Genomic DNA, 7,368 nt, shown 5'->3' on the forward strand with positions numbered 1-7,368 from the left:
CCTGTATTGGCCTCTTGCCTTTGTCCTGAACCTGTTGTGCTGATGATGGAAGCAAGACCCCTTCCACCCCAGTGGAGATAATACTCGCTTTGCTGCTGCGAACAACTGTCTAGTGCCCTTCTGATAAGTGATAAACACTGGCATACTAGCAGTCTGTGTCTCATGACCCTCATGCTGATAAGAAGGTCCACCTATCTCATGCAAAACCTCTGAAGGTCCTTGAGGAGTTGTGAAAAACTCACGAGAGATGAAATCCTCCCAAGTGATGCCCACTAAGCCAAGCTGATGAATGACCACAATTTTAATGAGAGAAAAATGGTAAATATTGTTGAACTGTTGCTGAGGAGTCTTGTGTTGCACTAGAGTGGTCATATTCTTGATATTTCGGCACATGAAGTAAGGGATGTTCATCATCCTTACCTTGGTAAAATGCATCAGCAACCTAATATGATAAGCAGATAAACGGGAGAACCGGCCCTCACAACTGAAATACCTCATTATCAATTTCATCAAATGAGCATAAGACTCTTTGAGGTACCGAAAAGGAAACACTCTCCTGAGTTGTCTCAAATAGCTGGGCTTGATGTACGGTTCATAATTCTGCCGGTCAATTTGATGCCTCTTGTTCCATTGCTCTCTAATGTTAGGAATACCAGTTGCTAGTGAAATGGATTCTGGTGTTAATGTGAAAGTGACACTAACTAGAGTGGCTTGACCATCATGTAAATTTGGCACAAACAAACAAGCCAACTCATGATGAAACTGAATGCTAGCAACTTTCTCACAAAAGTCATAGCAGCACTGATGCTGAAAACAAGAGATGGCAAGAGGGAAGGCCTATAACTCAGCAATAGTGGTTGGTTCCTCTCAAATATGTTTGCCACCTCTATGGGGCCTCCTGAGTGCATGTACCTCTGTAGGTGAGTCACTGTGTGTCTCCTCTTCATAATCATGTGAGGGATCAGATGCCATCTCTACTAGTGGGTGAGCTGTCTTGGAGTTGTCTTAATAAGAAGTAGGTGATTTGTGATGTGTTTTGACTTTTTCCACCAAGGGAAACAGTGATATGAGGGACTGTGGAGAGAGGAAACAGTGAGTGATTTAGGGACTGTTGGGGTAAGGTTTAGTTAAGGGAACAGGGAATTAGAGAGTAATTTGGGAGCTTTTGGTATAGGACTAGGGTTTGGAAATTTGCATTTGGGGTTTTGGGAAATGGGAATCAGGGATATGGGATTAGTGAATTTAGGGGTGTGTGAATTTAGGGAATAGGGAAATCAAGGGAAAAATGAAGGGAGTGGAAAGGTGGACTTGGTGGCTAAATAGTCAATACAAACCCTAGGCAACAGTTTCTTTTGAGAAATTTCAAGAGATAGGGTTTGATTTCTTTTTAAACAATCACCATAAGACAACCACCTTAAACTTTGTAGCAAAACCTTTCACTAACCAAGAGGAGGACTGTACTTACTTATACACTAGAAGATTTGGGTGATTTTGGTGTTTTGGAGAAGTTGTTGAAGATTTAGGGCTTGCCAGATCTATGCACCGTGCATCAAACCCAACACACCACTCCAGTTATGTGCATCGCGCCTGTGTAATTTTGAACTGGAGATTGGGGCTCAATGCGCCGCACCTCTAGTTTTTGGAAAATTTCTCCCACTTTCTCTTGCTCGCTCTCAAACAGGACTTTGCTTTGCTCAAGTTTGTTTTTTGAAATACAAATGAACCTTTCAATTGAAGAAAAGACTTATATACAAGGAGCCTTTAAATTTTTGGTTTGCAAAACCCACTTTTACAATGTTTTGAAAATGACTTTATTTTGAACTCTATTTTGAACTTTTTCACGTTATTAACTTGTGATGGACTGAATGACCTGTGTTTTGCTTGTTTTGCAGGGGGTTGGAGCTATTGGGGCTAGGGAAAGTGACCAGGGTTACAAATGGAGTGATTTACATATGAGAGAAATGAAATTACATAAATTTGTACAATAAAAGCAAAAATATTATGTTTTTTCCTCAAAATAGAGTTTTGAGGAAAGACACATCTCTGAGAACTTGATTTTGAATTTTATTGGCATTGGAACCTCCTCATGTGCCTGTTGGTTGTTATTGGACACTTTGAAACACTTTTTGATGAAACCCTAATGAAACCCAAGACCTAAATGACAATGAAACCCTAAAAAAGCCTTTGGCAATCTTAAAGAAAAAAAGGTGACTGTGTATGCTTTTGACGAATAAACATGAGCCAGCAGGTAAATGACATGAGGGAAACTGTAGGATCACTACCATCAGATGATCCATTCGCCTAATGGAATGCAGTTGACTGGGCGGGACACCTAATATGAAATGCAACAAGAGGATTTGATCTCTGACGGAGGGATGAAGATACCGACACTAACATTGGCTCCAATGGGGATGGTAGCTCCTTGGAGGTGCCAAGAACTACAGATCTCTAGGAAATAAAACAGTGCCTTCGTCCATTGCGCCATGGAGTCAATAACTTCGACAAATCACAACTGAACTCTTGACTTAAAGACTCAATTTTAGGACTGAATGTGACTCAAAATTGACTCATTTTCAAGACTGAAATCGACTAAAAGACCTAACTCTAACAAACCAAATCAAAACTGAAATCAAATCTCAGTTTTATAGCCTTCACCTCGGACCCCAAACTGAAGAATGAAAATAGTGCACACTTGTAATGGAATTTAAACAAACCGGTATGTACAATGATGAGTAGGACAGTAGAAAACATTTCACACATGATACTGTTTGAGGAGCCGACTGTTGACCGGCCCACCAGGATATTCTTTGCCATTCATCTCTTCCAAAAGGAAAGAATTCTGGCCCCGATATGCAGCAATCTTGTACGGTCCTTTCCAAAGATTTTCAAATTTGCCATGTTTACCTTTCTCTTTGTTCCTTGCATCCCATTTCAGCACTATGTCTCCTATCTCAAACCTATCTTAATCCTCTCTTGTAGCTTGGAAGTGTTCTGAAATACTTCTTCTCTAGTTTGCTACAAATGAATCATTTGACTGATTCTTAACTGCAAACTATCATCTTCGCTGTTACTTCTTGCAGAAGTTTGACCACCGGGACTGCCAAAGAGGTCGGGAAGACTGTGTCCACACCATACACAAGCTCAAAAGGAGAGATTCCTATAGATTTCTTTTGACTTACCCTGTCTGCCCAAAGTGCATTGACCAACTCTTTGTGCCAACTTTTCTTGTTAGTTTCCAGCAACTTTTTGATAATGTTGACAAGAGATTTATTTGAGGATTCTGCCAATCCATTACCTTGTGGGTAATAGGCAATCGAATGCCCCAAAGTGATTTGATACTTATGACAAAAGTCAATCATTCTCTTCGATTTAAAGACTGCTGCATTGTCAATGATCAACTTATTGGAACAGCCAAAACGAGACAAAATGTTGGTTTCAAGAAATGAGATAATTATCGATTCAGTGGCCTGCCTTGTAGGAATAGCCTCAATCCATTTGGTGAAATAATTCGTCACTGTGAGGATCCACTTATGTTGTGCTGAAGAAGAAGGATGAATCTCGCCAATAAAATCCAAACCCCACTGCTGAAATGGAGCACTTACCTCAATGGGCTTGAGTGGTAAATGCTGCAACTTCCTCTTACCTTGAAAAATCTTACATTCATGGCAGCTGGCCACTGTTTTATACACATCAGCAAAAAGAGTTGGCCAATAATATCTTGCTCTCAAGATGTTATTGGTTGTTGTCTTCCAGAAAAGATAGCCTCCGCAATCTCCTTTGTGAAAATCTTCCATTACCTGTTTTGCTTCTTCTTCCACTAAACAATTGAGCAAGACACCACCAGGATCTTTCCAATAGAGTGCACTATTCATGATACAAAACTTTGCAGCCTTCAATTTCAATGTCCTACTTTTTTTTTAGCCATTCCAGGTGGTGATGAAAGATTTTGCAGTACGTAAACAATGTCCGAATACCAAGGAGAAAGAAGGAAAATTTACGATACCTGAGCGGGCAAATTCTCTTCATCTTCCTCAAACATAGCAGCAATTAGATTAATGTCCAAGGTGTGCATATTTGACTCAACCATTAGTTTAGCCAGCCCCTGTCCTTTGATGAGCTTTGTTGGTTTTATCTCCATGCCATACTCCAACAAGGCAGCAATCCATTTGCCTCTCCTCCCCTCCGGATCTGTTTGCACTAAGACATCCTTAACAGCAGCATTAGGGACATAAGCAAGGATGTGAGAATGAAAAATATAAACCCAAAAATCCTTCAATGCCTTTACTAAAGCAAGGGCCTATTTTTTAATAATATTATACTTTAGTGCCGCATCCCTTATGGTTCTACTGAAAAATGTGATCGGCTTCTCGAGCTGGTCTCCTTTTAGCATCAAGACTGTTGCCATAGTATGATTGGAGGCAAATGAAAGAAAAATAAAATCCTGAGTATAGTCTGGGCTGATCAAAACTAGAGCTGAAGAAAGGGCCAATTTCACCAAATTGAAAGATTTAATTGCTTCCTCAGTCCATCTTACTACACTATCTTTTTTTAGCATGTTTGTGATTTCCCTTAAATGTTCTGCAAGATTAGGCACAAAGCGACGTAAGAAATTCATCTTACCATTGAATGATTTAATTTCATTCTTATTTCGCAGAAAATCAATCTTTTGAATGGCCTCCACCTAGGCTGGATCAATGCAGATGCCCTCCTTTGATATAATATGCGCGAGAAGCTTGCCTTCATCCATAGCAAACAAACTTTTCTTTGGATTGAGAGAGATGCCATACTTCCTACACCACTGAAATACAATCTTCAAATGATAAAGGTGCTCTTCATCTGAATTAGAGAAAATAGTTAAGTCATCAAGATAAACCACTAGAAAGACATCTTTTTCATTAGCAAATGCGATATCCATCGCCTGCTGAAAGGTTGACCAGCATTTTTCAATCCGAAAGGCATCTTTGCATAATGAAAAGTTCCCCACGAAGTGGTGAACGATGTTTTGTCACGATCATCCTCATGGATCATAATTTGGTTATAACCTGAATAACCATCGAGTAGTGACATCCGGGATGCTCCAACTACTCTCTGAAGTATGTGATCCATCTTGGGAAATGGATAGTTGTCCTTCAACGAAACTTTGTTCAGATTTCTAAAATCAATACATAGCCGAATCTCACCTGTTCTCTTACGCATGGGCACCAAGTTTGAAATCCAATCTGAAAATCTAATGGGGACTATGATACCAGCTTTGTATAACCGATTCACCTCCTTCTCAATTGAGGGCAGCAGCTTTGGATTTATTCTTCTTAGCTTCTGACGAAAAGGCTTTTGATTTGGCTTGATCGGGATGACATGTTGAATTATACTTGTATCATATGACTTCAAATCTGAATAATCCCAAGCAAATACATCAGTAAAAGAGGATAAAAAACTGATATACTTTTCTTTTACCCGTGGAGGCAACGCCTTTGATAATTTTACCATCTTAGGATTTTTAGCTGATCCAATGTTCACATCCTCAACACCTTTCTCGGTTGGCAACAAGCTCGGTTTTCAAGCCACATCATCCTGATCGAACAACTCCTCTAAAGGTATTAGACCTTTAGGAATGATGTTATCTTTGAGCTGCAAAACTTCCATTTGATTGACTTCCATATCCGCATCACCGTCATCATACTCTACATCAATAGAAGTGTCTTTGAATTTACCTTTATTTTGCAGAAATTCATCGATCTCATCATCATCTTGAAACACTTGCCAATACCGTTGATTGTCGGGGACAGCTGGGCAATGTTTCACATGAATCTCAAACTTTTTGTTTGAATTCATCGGAACTTTCAAATTACTTGTTGCTGTTGCAAGTGAATCTGCAATGACATTCTGAACACGAGGAACACATGTCAAAGTATAATCTGAAAATACTCTCAAAATATCAAGTACCGCATTGCAGTAGGCCCGCATTCGAGGATGCTTTGCTTGGTATTCCCCTTTCACTTGATTGATAACAAACTCGGAGTTTCCATACACTGAAATCCTTTTGGCATTCAACTTTCTAAGAATTTTCAAACCAGCAATTAAAGCCTCATACTCAGCCTCATTATTTGAACAATCAAAAGCTAGTTTATAAGAGCAGACCCTTACATTGCTTGGCACTTTGTTTGGGGTGAGAAAAAGGGTACGTATCCAAATACCAATTCCAGCACCTTCCCTTCCTACCGCGCCATCAAAATCCATGATCCACAGGCCTGCTTCATCCTCTTCCAAATGCTGAAATTCTGTTTGTCATGTTTCTCGTCCTTGTTGTCCATCATTATGTTGCTGCCGTCGGCCAGCTGATTGCTCAGTGGTACTATCAAGTCTTTGTCTTTCTTGCTTTAAGACCTCTCTGAAATTTTCAATGATCTCGGGAATGTCTTCTACTTGAACTACTTGGCTATTTACATCATTAAAGTTATCTGAATACAAAACAAATGTTTCTAAATCAGTATGTACATAGTTGATTGGATGATTTACCGGTTTCTCCTTACCAGTGATCATGTACTTCATCTTTTGTTCTCGGAATAGTTTCCTCATCTGACCGAACACGGAAATGGTGGCATAGGAGAAATCAAGTTGCATTGTCCCTTTAATCTTTGCTCCCAAAGATCTGGAAAGAAGCATGCCAAATCTAGGAGGTATATCCGCCACGACCACATCCATCAAAACATTTTTAGCCAGAATCTAATCCAAACTGACCACCAAGTCTTTGATAAGACCAATGCACCTTACTCTACTGGAATTGAAAGAGTAAAGGTCATGATACTTTCTAGTGATATACAATCCCAATTTCTCCCTGATGGCCTTAGGCATGAGATTATGAGAGGCTCCAGAATCAAACATAGCATTATGTAACACGAAGTCATGCACCCTGAGATTGATGTAGAAAGGAGCCACATCACTATCTTGAGACTGACCTTCCAATGCTGGCCCAAAAATCAACTCGGGACTGTCATCCTCCACGTTCACCATATCAGATGATGGATCTATATTCAAAATCTTAGACATCTGACCTTTATAATTGTTGTGTTTCATCAACTCAGTCAAAGGAATAGATATTTTTATCTTAGCAATTTCATTTTCCAAGTTAAAAATTGGAACTTTTTCTACCTCTTTCGCTAAAACCTCTTTCTTTTCAGTTTTCTCCTTTGACCCACTTGGCTGATTAGATCATTCACTTGCTGATGGCGTTTTATTGGTGGTAGGATCAGCTATCTCTTTTCCCTTTTTCTGCACATTAGGAGGATCATTCTTTGACGTTGCTGCCTCCTTCCTTTTCTGAATTGGATTAATAGGCACATCTCTACTTCGGAGTGAATATTGTCGTTG

This window comes from Pinus tabuliformis, chromosome 2_1 (assembly GCF_031772625.1).
Source record: "Pinus tabuliformis cultivar Carrire ecotype Pingquan chromosome 2_1, CPIR1, whole genome shotgun sequence".
In the NCBI taxonomy this organism is placed as follows: domain Eukaryota; kingdom Viridiplantae; phylum Streptophyta; class Pinopsida; order Pinales; family Pinaceae; genus Pinus; species Pinus tabuliformis.